Source organism: Arachis duranensis, chromosome 1 (genome assembly GCF_000817695.3).
Source record: "Arachis duranensis cultivar V14167 chromosome 1, aradu.V14167.gnm2.J7QH, whole genome shotgun sequence".
NCBI lineage: Eukaryota > Viridiplantae > Streptophyta > Magnoliopsida > Fabales > Fabaceae > Arachis > Arachis duranensis.
The window spans coordinates 38,432,921-38,445,359 of NC_029772.3; the positions used below are offsets into that span (position 1 = coordinate 38,432,921).

Sequence of the window (12,439 nt, forward strand, 5' to 3'; positions counted from 1 at the left end):
ATATTTTAAATCTAAAAGAAACTTTGTATAAGAAGTCATCTAAAATATATGATTATTTATATGTATCCACCTAATAATTTAACTTTTAAAATGAGCAGTTTTATCAGAGTACCCAACTCCGTGACTAAAAATCTTTTCTTGGGGTATGTCATAGCTAAATAAGTGTTCATATAAGATTCAACCTATACATGATGATTAGTTATATTCCGCTCCGTGATATTATATATGATAAAACTAATTAAGAACAGCTCAGTTCACTGGCCAAATGGATTGATGAGTTGGTCCCGACAGCTAATATAGAATTAGTTTTAAAAATTATTCAATAATGAAAACATAATACAAATGCGAAATAAAATAATACACATACATGCTATTATGAAATAAAATCAATCAAACATTAGTCACGGGTTCATTTCAATGTTTCCATATGATGAAGCGTGTTGGATATTACTACAAATCGACCTCTAGCCAAATACATATTCGCCACATAGCAGTGACCCAAAAAAAGAAGAAAACTCGCCATAAAGCTAACACTTCAATTTTTCCTAGACCCACCACTTGTTATATATGTAATATCAAGCCATGTTATCTAAACTTGAATGTTTTCTATCCTTAGCTTTATAAATACAAGGCAACGGTCATCTCTTTTAGCTATTATATAATATTTGAAAGATAAAAAAAATCAAAATTTATTTTATTTAATATTTATTAATTATTATAATATTTAATAAATATTAAATAAGATAGATTCTTGTATTTTTTACTAATATTTTTATGTTATCAAATATTTTCAATTTTCAATATAGTATATGTTCCTGCCAGGAGCTCGAACCGAGGTATAAGTCGGTTGGGATCCAAGAGGTTTGATCGGTTGTATCTAGTGAAGATCGCGCCACCAATGCGAACCTTGTCCGAGCAGTGAGGAGTATCTGCAAAAAGGACTCCGATGCTTAAATCAGTTTATGAGCAGGAAATAATATTCTATTCGCTACTATCACAAGTGTATCTTTTTTCTTCATGCCTCTTGACTATCCGATTAGCGCTATTTATGGTTGGTAGAATATGTTAGTGGGTCCGAGATCTTCGGCTTTGTATCCGAGCTAATTGATCGAATTTCTCTCCTGGGATAAGTGACGAAGTGGATAAATGACGTGGTGTTGAATTGGTATATTGCACTGTTTAAAACATGCTATTTTTGAAGTATAACGTCGGTCCTGAATTATTGGTACGGATTACAGCCCCCAAGCTTGACTTGCTATGGTCGAGAGCAAGTTGAGCTTTTTTGACCGACGTTATGCGTTGTTTGACCTATGTCCGAACCCCCAAGCTCGACTTCATTTCGACCTTGACGCTATTTCATTCAGTTAAGTTTATTTAAAATTTTAAAGAAAAAATGAAGAAGTAAAAAGGTGGCGGTAAGTGAAAGTGGGTTATGGGGAATGGAAAGGGTGCATTTATTGATGCCGCGGATTCCCGGAGGTAATTGATGATGGCCTTCTAGTGGGCCCATGGATCGAGGAGATCGTGGCTTTTGTTGTTGTTGGTCATATCAACAGTTTTGATCTAGCGGCTAGGGGTAGTTTGTAAATCACATTTGTGGACTAACTTTGTCATCCTCGTGTTGTCTGTTTTTGCAAGAAAGGGAATGGCCTCCAGAGGTTAGTTTTTGTTTTTTACCTTCAAGTATCTTTCTTCTTTTTTGTCAGAATGAGAAAAACAGAGGATAAGGTAGTCGAAGTAAAGGATGATCTTTATGAGTGGGTTCATGCTGATGTCAAGTGTCATGCGTCTCTATATCAAAATCCAAAGATGCTTGCTTCGCTTAATGCTTTAGAGTGGGTTCGCAAGGGTGCTGTTTGTGGGGTGGAGTTGGTTGCTTGTAATGGGGAAGAGAGGGTTTGTGAGAAGAGGGGGGATTGGGCATATTTCTATGTTTATACTTGTCTGTTTTCTGAGCTGAACGTGAAACTTCCTTTTACTTCATTCGAATGTATGGTGTTAACCCAGTTGAACTGTGCCCCCTCCCAGTTACATCTTAACTCGTGGGCTTTCCTTCGAGGTTTTGAAATCTTGATGACATTTCTGGACCACGTTCCTTCTTTAAATTTGTTTTTTTTTTCTCTTTTTCAAGCTAAAGGTGTTCGCAAAGGCCTCTGGGTGAATTTGAGTAGTTACCCTGGGCGTGCCTTGTTTTCGTTGTTTAAATCTTCCTTTAAAAGTTTTAAAGAAATGTTTGTGAAAATTCGCTCTTCTGAGACTGAGTATCCGTTCTTTCTGGAAGACGAACTTGGCGAGTTATTTCCTCTTTATTGGTGTCCTGAACCCATGCAAATTCTTGATGCTTTTGAGAGGTCGGAGGAGGATGACTTAGTTCTGGAAAATTTAATTAGTGTTTGTTCTTCTGGGAAACTGTTGTCTATTGTCGAGCTTCTTAGGTTTGAGATAGATGCTGCTAGTTTAGGTGAATACATTGGTGAGTGCTACTGTTGAGTTCGTCTTTTGCTTATATTTTATATGTTTGTATTGATCGTGTTTCTCTTATTTCAGGTGGGAGAGTTCCGAATTTGTCTTTTGCAAAGATGAGGTCGTTTTTTGAAAAGAAAAAGGATGGGAAGGAGGTTTCTGCTAGTAAGATTCTTAAGGAAGATAATGCTGATGTTGCTCAATCGAGTGCTCATCCTCGTGGGGAAAAAAGGAAAAGTTCCGAGCCGGGGGGATCACTGGAGATCTTATCTGGTTTTGATATTGCTGCTGGTTTTGGTGTTCGGAGTGGTGTTAGGAAGCAAATGCCTTTGCACGGTTTTGCTCCCGGGGCTTCCTCGGAATCTGTTTTCAGTGATCGGTTCCCTTTTTCTGCTTTGTCGGATAAGGTCGGCCAAAATGCTCATGATGTTCAATTGCTGCAGAATGTTGGGAGAGAAGTTGTTGGCCAGTATATGCAGGTTCGTAAGAATATGGTTTTTTGTTTATTCTATGTTTGTAAGAGGCTGCTTACTATTTTATGACATTGTTTTGTGACAGGTCATTGCTACTAGGCTGTTGTGCGTTGGTCGTAGTGCTGAGCTTTTAGGTGCTTAGGAAAGAAAGGATGCTGAGAAAGCAAAGCTCCTTGAAAAATCAATTTCTGAGAGGGACGAGGTGATACTTGATCTGACCAAGAAAATGAAAGACTTAGAAAGTGATGTTGGGCGTTTGGGGGCCCAAATCTGGACCATGCAGGAGCAGTCAATGGAGTATGACTTGGAGAAAGGCAAGTTGACCGCTCGGGTTCAAGAATTAGAGGATGGTGGTATTGAAATGTTTGCTGCAGGGTTCGACCGTGCAGTTAGTCAAGTGTCTGTCTTTGCTCCTGAGTTTGATCTCACTCGTTTTGATGTTACTAAGATAGTCGTTGGTGGGGTTTTAGTTGATGACGAGCCTGGGGATGAAGCCCAGGGTGAGAATGCTCATGTAAATGATAAATGATTGTTGCCCCCCCTCTTTTGTTATTTTTGGACTTTGTCTGAGCTATTGACTTTGCTCATTTTTGTATTTTGGTGTTTGGTGATGTTTAAACTTTTGGAGGACATCTTTTTGTTTAGTATGAATATGGAATTTGCTCTTTAAAATGATCTGATTGTTCTTTGTCATATCTGTCTGATATTTGGAGTGGTTGGCCTCGTTAAAACCTCCCCGAGTAAAACCCCTTTTTTCTTTTGGGAAAAAACCTCGGTGGTAGGAAAAAGAGTACCCCCCGTTCTCCAATAAAGATTACAAATGTTTAAGTATGGTACAATCGAAGGGACGTGATGTGCCACGTGTTTGGTAGATTATCTCCTTCCAATGTTTGTAACGAGTATGCACCTCGACCATGTACTTTTGTGATTCTGAAGGGACCTTCCCAGTTGGCGGCGAGCTTACCCTCCCCTAGGGGTTTGCGAACATCTTCCAATCGTCGGAGCACGAGGTCTCCCTGCTGAAGTGTTCGGGGTCTAACTTTTGTGTTGTGTTTGTTCCGAGTTAATTGTTGCATTGCTTCATGTCTTATTCTTGATGTTTCTCGTACTTCTTCTAGTAGGTCTAACTCGACTTCTCTAGTTTGATCATTGATATCCTCGTCGAAATAGGTTGTTCTGACCGAGTGATATTTCGACCGGGATCATGGCGTCGGATCCGAACATTAGCCTGAACGGTGTCTCTTTAGTTGAGCTTTGTGGAGTGGTGTTGTAACCCCAGAGGATCTCTAGTATTAATTCTGCCCATTGACCTTTGGCAACTGTTAATTTTCTCTTTAGAGCCTGCAAGATAACTTTGTTAGCAGCTTCGGTGAGCCCGTTAGATTGTGGGTGCTCTACCGAGGAAAAGTGATGCTTTATATTTAGATTATGCAAAAAAGAAGCTATTTTTTATCAGTAAATTGTCTACCGTTATCAGTGATAATGTCTATTAGCAGTCCATATCGGCATATGATAAATTTCCAAATGAAACCTTTTACCTTTTCCGATGTTATTTTTGCTAGGGGTTGGGCTTCTATCCATTTTGTAAAATAATCTACTGCGACAATCAGGAACTTCACCTGCCCTTTGGAGATTGGGAAAGGACCAAGTATGTTGAGCCCCCACTTGTGAAACGGCCATCTTATTTCTATCGTATGTAAAGTCTCGGCTGGGTTGTGGATGATCGGCGAGCATCTTTGGCAGTTGTCGCATTTTCGGACTTTTTCTAGGCAATCTTTTCTCAATGTTGGCCAATAGTATCCTGCCCTCAGTATTTTTATAGCTAAGCTCCGCCCTCCGATATGTGTGCCGCAAATTCCTTCATGAGTTTCTTCCATTGCGAGGTCGGCCTCCTCCTTCCCTAGGCATTTGAGCAGGGGTCGGGAGAATCCTCTCCTGTATAGGTCATCACCTATGATTGTGAAGAGACTCGCTCTCCTTTGGAAAAGTTTCGGGTTTTCCATATTTTCGGCTTTCTTCCCGGACTTCAGGAATTCAATGTATGGTGTTCTCCAATCCTGTTCCTGCGATATACTCATAACCGATTTATTGTATATGCTTGGTTGTTCCAAAGTTATGTGTGTTAAGTTTGGGGATGTTCCTAATTTCCTAGTTGTGGCTAGTTTGGATAGTATATCAGCTCGGTTGTTGTCGTTTCTACTTATATGAGTTATTTCGAAGCTTTGGAACTGTCGTGCTAAGCATTTTACCTGTGCATAATGCGCTTCGTACTCGGATTGGTTGTTGCTGACTGGAAATGCGTTCTTTATTGATTGTTCGGTGGAGATTCCATCTTTGTCTCTGAGGACTATACCTGCTCCTCCGCCGTCTTCATTAGCGGCTCCGTCTACATATAGTTCCCATTCTGGGTGTGTATCTTCGTCTGGTGTAAGTTCTGTCACAAAGTCAGCTAGTGTTTGTGACTTTAATGAGGTCCGAGGTTGATACTCAACATCGTATTCTGACAACTCGATGCACCACTTGGTCAGTCTTCCCGCGAGGTCAGGCCTTGACAATACCTGCCTTAGGGGTTGATTTGTTCGTACTATAATCTTGTGGCTTTGGAAATAGTGCCTAAGACGTTTGGCTGTGATTATTAAGGCATATGCCAGTTTTTCAATAGTTGGATACCTCGTTTCTGCATTTTGCAATATTTTGCTGACGAAATACACTGGGTTTTGTTGCCGACCTATTTCTGTAACAAGCACAGATGGAATCAAGTTATTTGATATTGAAAGGTATAAATACAGAGGGTTACCGGGTACTGGTTTTGCCAGTATGGGAGGTGATGCGAGCCGTTGTTTGAACTCGGCGAATGCGTTTTTGCATTTCTCGGTCCACTCGAACTGTTTTGACTTTCGCAGTATGTTGAAGAAATGATCCGACTTTGCTGCCATTGTGGGTAGAAACCTAGAGAGGGCGGCTAGCCTCCCTGTGAGTTGCTGTACTTCCTTAATTGTGGATGGCAACTTCATTTCTAAAATTGCTTTGTATTTTTCAGGGTTTGCCTCTATTCCTCTGTTCGTCAACATGAATCCCAGAAATTTACCCCCTTGGACTCCAAACGCACATTTCTCTGGGTTCAGCCTCATATTGTATTTCTTCAGTTGGTCGAATACTTCCTTTAAATCATTAAGGTGTTCTTCTTCCGTGTTTGACTTGACCACCATATCATCCACGTATACTTTCATGTTCCTGCCAATTTGTTTCTGGAAAACTTTGTCCATTAACCGCTGGTATGTAGCACCCGCGTTTTTGAGGCCGAATGGCATGACCTTGTAGCAGAAATTCCCTTGGTCGGTTATGAAAGCTGTCTTTTCCTCGTCGTCTGGGTGCATAAGTATTTGGTTATATCCTGAGTATGCGTCCATGAAACTCAAAATCTGGTAGCCGGAGGTGTTGTCTACGAGTTTATCGATATTTGGCAACGGGTAGGAATCCTTGGGGCAGGCTCGGTTAAGGTCAATGAAATCTACACACATCTGCCATTTTCCGGAGCTCTTTTTGACCATGACCACGTTTGCCAGCCAGGAAGTGAATTGTAATTCTCAGATGAAGCCTGCGCTTATCAGTTTTTGTGTTTCTTTTGTTGCTGCTTCTGTCCTTTCTTTGCCGAGCTGCCGCCTCTTTTGTTTTCTTGGTCGGGCTTTAGGATCGAGGGTGAGCCTGTGACATATGACTTCTGGGTCTATCCCCGACATGTCGGCCGGGGTCCATGCGAATAGGTCGGCGTTTGTTCGGAGTAGATTCATCATTCGTTGTTCGTATCCTGCAAGCAAGGTGGAACCAATGTTAGTAAATTGATTTTTGTCCTCGGTCAGACTCACCTTGTGGAGATCGTCGATTGGTGTTGGCCTCTGCTCGTGATGGAGTCGGGGGTCTAAATCGGTGAGGTCGGGTATGCCTTTGGAATTATATACCGAGTTTACTCTCCTTGTTGGAGTTTCCCGTATTTTCAGCCTGGCATTGTAGCACTGCCTCGCCTCCTTCCTGTCTGAATGAACTGTAGCTACGGTTCCTTTTTCTGAACAAAACTTAACACACAGGTGAATTGTGGAGACTATGGCTCCGAAAGTATTCAAAGAGGGTCGCCCTAAGATAATGTTATATGGGCTAAAACAGTCAACAATTAAGTATTGAATGTCTAAAGTTTTTGAGTGAGGGGGTTCCCCTAAGGTTGTCCTCACCCATACATAACCTGTTACGGGGATTCTTTCCCCTGAGAATCCGACGAGTTCCCCAGAGGACGGCTGTAGAATTTTCTCGTTGAGTTGCATTTTTTTGAAGGTCGATAGGAACATGACATCGGCGCTGCTTCCTTGATCTAGCAAGACTTTCTGAACTAAGAGGTCTCCTGTTTTTACCGAGATGACTACAGGGTCGTCAAGGTTGGGAGTCTTATTGTTGAAGTCTTTGCTTGTGAATGTGATGTCAGGGACTTCTGGAGTAGGTACGTCAGTGTGTGTTTCGTTTTGGACTGCCAACATGGCCCTGTAGCTTCTCTTTCTGGCCGAGCTTGTGTCTCCACCGCACGCGAAGCCTCTTGAAATGTAGTTGATGACTTTCTTAGGTGGTTGATTTCTCTGCCACTGAGATTTTTCGTCGTTTGCTTTCGGGTGTTCTGCCTCGTGTGGTGCTGGTTGCTCTTTGTGGAGTTGTCTACCGATGTATTTGTCCAGTAATCCTTGTCTTGCCAGTCATTGCAATGTGTCTTTGGCTATGACGCACTCGTCCGTGGTGTGCCCAAACTTTTGATGGAAAGCGCAGTGTTTAGTCTTGTCTACATATCTCTGGTCTTGGTATGTGCCAGCTCGGCTTGGTGGTTTGATGAGTTTGTTGTGGAGGATCTCTTTGATTATATCCTCCCTTTTGGTGTTGAACTTGGTATAAGAATCGAACTTCGGGGCTAGCCTGAAAGGCCTTTTAGAGTCTCTGTTCTGGGGCCTGTATGGTCTTTCTTCTTCTTTTCTAGACGCGGGCTTTTCGTTCCTCCGAGTTTCACGGAGTTCCTCTATTTCGATTTGCCCTATCGCCTTATCTCGGAATTCCTCCAGTGTTTTTGGTTTCGCCACAGCGATTGCTTCTTGGAATTTGCCTGGCCTAAGACCGCTCTTTATTGCGTGCAGCTGTACTTCTGGGTTGAGGTCGGGGATTTCCATTGCTGCTGTTGTAAAACGTGTCATGTAATCCTTTAAGCTCTCGTGCTATCCCTGCTTGATGGTGCTGAGGTAGTCTGAGTCCCTGACGTATATCTTGGATGCTGCAAAATGATTAATGAAGATTTTGGCGAACTCGTCAAAGTTGTTAATAGATCCTGCAGGTAAGTTAGAAAACCATAATAAGGCAGCCCCATCTAGGAACGTTGGGAAAGATCGACACAGGAGAGGGTCTGAGTCACTGTTGAGGAATATCATAGACTCAAATTTTGTAACGTGGACTTTAGGATCTCCGATTCCTTTGTATGGTGTCAGTGTCATCGAAAGTGTGAAATTCTGCGGCATCTTGAAGCTCATTATTTCCTCGGAGAACGGGTTGGTCCTGCGCCTGACGCTCTTTGGGATTGTCTCTCCCATTTTTGCGTTAGACTCCGACTGATGTTCCTCGTGTTGGTCAGCATTTATCTTCTTATTGTCGTTCTTTCGATCTCTGCCATTCTGCAGTGTTGCGAGGAGTTCGGCTAGCCTCTGGTTTTCTGCCTGGAGGACGGAATTGGCCGCAAGGAGATCGGCGTTGTTTTGAGAATGCTGTTGAGTTTCGGAATGGTCAATCATACTTCATTTCCTGCAAGAGGAAAATATACAGTGCGAGTATAGGAAATAAACTAAAGCTTAAAAATTCGGTGAGGGGTGAGAATGAACTCTCGGGCCCCACGGTGGGCGCCAAATGTTCCTGCCAGGAGCTCAAACCGAGGTATAAGTCGGTTGGGATCCAAGAGGTTTGATCGGCTGTATCTAGTGAAGATCGCGCCACCAATACGAGCCTCGTCCGAGCAATGAGGAGTACCTGCAAAAAGGACTCCGATGCTTAAGTCAGTTTATGAGTAGGAAATAATATTCTTTCGCTACTATCACAAGTGTATCTTTTTTTTTCATGCCTCTTGACTATCCGATTAGCGCTATTTATGGTTGGTAGAATATGTTAGTGGGTCCGAGATCTTCGGCTTTGTATCCGAGCTAATTGATCGGATTTCTCTCCTGGGATAAGTGACGAAGTGGATAAATGACGTGGTGTTGAATTGGTATATTGCACTGTTTAAAACATGCTATTTTTGAAGTATAACCTCGATCCTGAATTATTGGTACGGATCAGTATCAATGCTAAAACTAGAAATTTCACGTAATTGTTTTCTATACACAATGCAAGTTGTTGGTTAGGTTCATTTATGTGACAACGTTATTTTTAATTTATGTAAAAATTTATTTATACATTTAAAGTAAGAATATAATGTTAATACACTATTAACGTAAAAAATATTTACATGTCCATTAATTATATATTGTTACGTCAACAAAAATTTACTTTTTACATTTATTATGATTATCTAAAAAAGTAGATAAATTAAATGATTACAAAAAATTAATTTATATTGTGAATGAATTAAAATTAAATTCTTAAAATAAACAATTTGCTTTAGATAGATGGAGAAAAATATAACCTTTTCACTTCCATATTTCCATTTTTTATAAGAGTATTTGTAATTCTTGTAACGGAGGTTCATCAACAAGAAGCCTAGTGATATGATGAACAAAATTATTTTATGAATACCAAAAATCAGTTGTCAACTTATTTATTATATATTTGTGTGTGTTTATATATATTGTTTCATAATTTTTAACATGAATTTTTGTATTTTTAATAGAATTTAATTATGTAACACTATATCAGTAAAAATAATTATTTTTTATATTAATAACGTGAATGTTTATCTAAAAGAATAAATATAATGATTAAATAAGTATATAAAATATTTTATATTATCAGTATGTTAAAACTAAATTCTTTTATATATGTATTCTATAAAGATAACTGATTCTATAGTTAATTAAAATAATGTTTTAGGCCATAATGTGTTTAAAAAAATATTTTAAAAAATATTGGGGATTGATTTTTTATTGGATTGTAAATATTTTAATGTGTTTGAGAATTAGTGTATAAAAGATAGATGTCATTAAATTCTCAGAAAAAAATTTAATAAAAAATATTTTAAAATTCTTTTAAGTAAATTTAAGAAAAAAAGAGTTTAACTAAAAAAAAAACATTAGAAGAATTAAAAAAATAAAACCTTTTTCAAAAGTTACAATTTTATTTTTTAAAAGGTATTTTTGACTTTAAAGAATAGTTTAACATGATAAATAGAGAAAAATTATTTTATATAAAATATTTAAATATCAAATTACTTTTATTTTATTAAAAATCTTTTAAAAGAATATTACTTAACAGAAAGGTCTTTTTAAAATCCCGCTGCCAAACTTTAATCGGTTGCTTGTGGATTTTTTCGTAGGAATTTGTTGTGCATTTATAATGCGTGGTAGAAATGCTGAAAAAAATTAAAGTTCTATTTAAACTTTTTCAAGGAATCGTAAGACCTCTATTTTTGCGTTATTTTCAAAGAATTTTATCATAAGGCAAAAAATAAACCTATATACAATCACGCTTTAAGTACAGAAATGTCTTACACAACTTAATCAGTCATTTAAATCTATCTAATACCTTAAACTTTTGTTATAAGTAACTTCCACAACATGACAATTAGATTCTATTTTAACAATTGAACTAACTTAAGTTGACTTGACAGAAGTTTTACGGATAAAATTTAAAGTCTTCAAACAAAATGGTTTTTATCAAAACTCATCAAACTCAAAACATTTAAGTAACTAAAGAGAATATCTTGACTCAGCAATTTTGTCACAACTATCATTGATATTATAAGTGACATTCTTCAATTATTTTATTAAATAACAATACTATAAATTAAAGCACATCAAACATTTGGGTCCCTCCAACACAATGATGACTGGAGGAAATTTATTCAGTGTTCATGATACAATACAATGACTGGAAAGTACTGAAATGAAGTGATGATAACGAAAGGTTAACCATCCATGCACGTACAACGTCGTAATACAATAATAAGAATAATTACACACACCACACCACACTACCATAGATACATCACCAAGCAAATACTATTGTGTATGTCAAGGACATGATATGATACATAAGTAGAGAAATGCTAGGGCCATTAGAATTTATTGTTTTTGGCGATCATTTAATCATTAATTTAATTATTTTAGTATAATTCTTTTAGTTTAATAGTTCAATAACTTACTTTATTCAATATTTTCAAACATGGATGGCTGATTTTCTAGCATTCCTCATATAAGTATTATAGTTATCATTTGTGCTTAGGAACACTGGAAGCCACGTGGCACTTGCCTTGAGCAGACATTGAGAAGCAGGCTAAGGGAGATTGGAAGTTGATGTTAATGCCAAGGATGTTTCCTCGAAGCGCCGTGCAAAGGCAAATTGCAGCTTCGAGATCGACCAGACCGCTGAGGAGGGAGCAGCAGGGGGTCACCGGCGGCTGACCCAAAGTTATGTTCAACAAACCGCTCAGCACATTGGCGCATATGCCCAATTTGAGCGCGTCGCGTGGGCATGTCGTGTTATTGTTAGGGTTGTTTGGGTTAGGATTAGGATTTGGATTGTTGGGGCTGGGACTGGGGTTTGGATTATTAGGGTTAGGATTGGGATTATTTGGGTTGTTGGGGTTGGGGTTTGGATTATTAGGGTTAGGGTTTGGATTTGGCTTAGGTTTAGGGTTAGAGCATTTGTAGCCACATCCAGAGACAAGTGCAAAGAAGAGGAGGTTGAGTGTGAAGAAAAGAGCAATATTATTAGAGGAACATAGTTTGAAGGCCATGTTTTGGAAATTCTTGTAGTTAATTGAGCAGTTGAGCTTAAGAATTTGTGAAGGTGGCTGATGAGCTATTTGCCTCGAACGAAGGGTTTATATATAGAGTGTCTTCTCATCATTTTTCCACAGGCGTGAAGGGAAATTTTCAATAGTTACTTTTGGTTTTTAAGTAAATAATTAACCCGTGTGTTATTAACGTGAGGTTAAGTGTTGGATTCTTGTGATGAATTGATGTAATATTGTACGACATATCAATCATCAGTAGATTATCCATATAGAGAATTTTGAGTAATGACAATATTTTTGACTTTCTTTTTTTACTGATATATTATTGTTTTAACTTTTTTTTTATTATTTTGTTATCCTTTTAAAATATATATCAAGGTGGCAACTGATTTTTTTTTTGGTCAACTTTTGACTAGGATTTATTTGAACAGGAAAGTTGATGGAGGAAGAGCAACTTTACTATCACTAGATTCAATTATTTCTTGTTATATGTTATACTTTTTTTAATATTATTCTATTTTCTAATTAATATATATATATA

General features: G+C 38.5%; 1 pseudogene; it reads right to left on the minus strand.

Annotated features, from left to right (window-relative positions):
- Positions 1–10,963: 10,963 nt before the first annotated feature.
- On the minus strand, positions 10,964–11,942 carry LOC107485735 (lipid transfer protein EARLI 1-like; annotated as a pseudogene).
- Between the last annotated feature and the right edge of the window lie 497 nt (positions 11,943–12,439).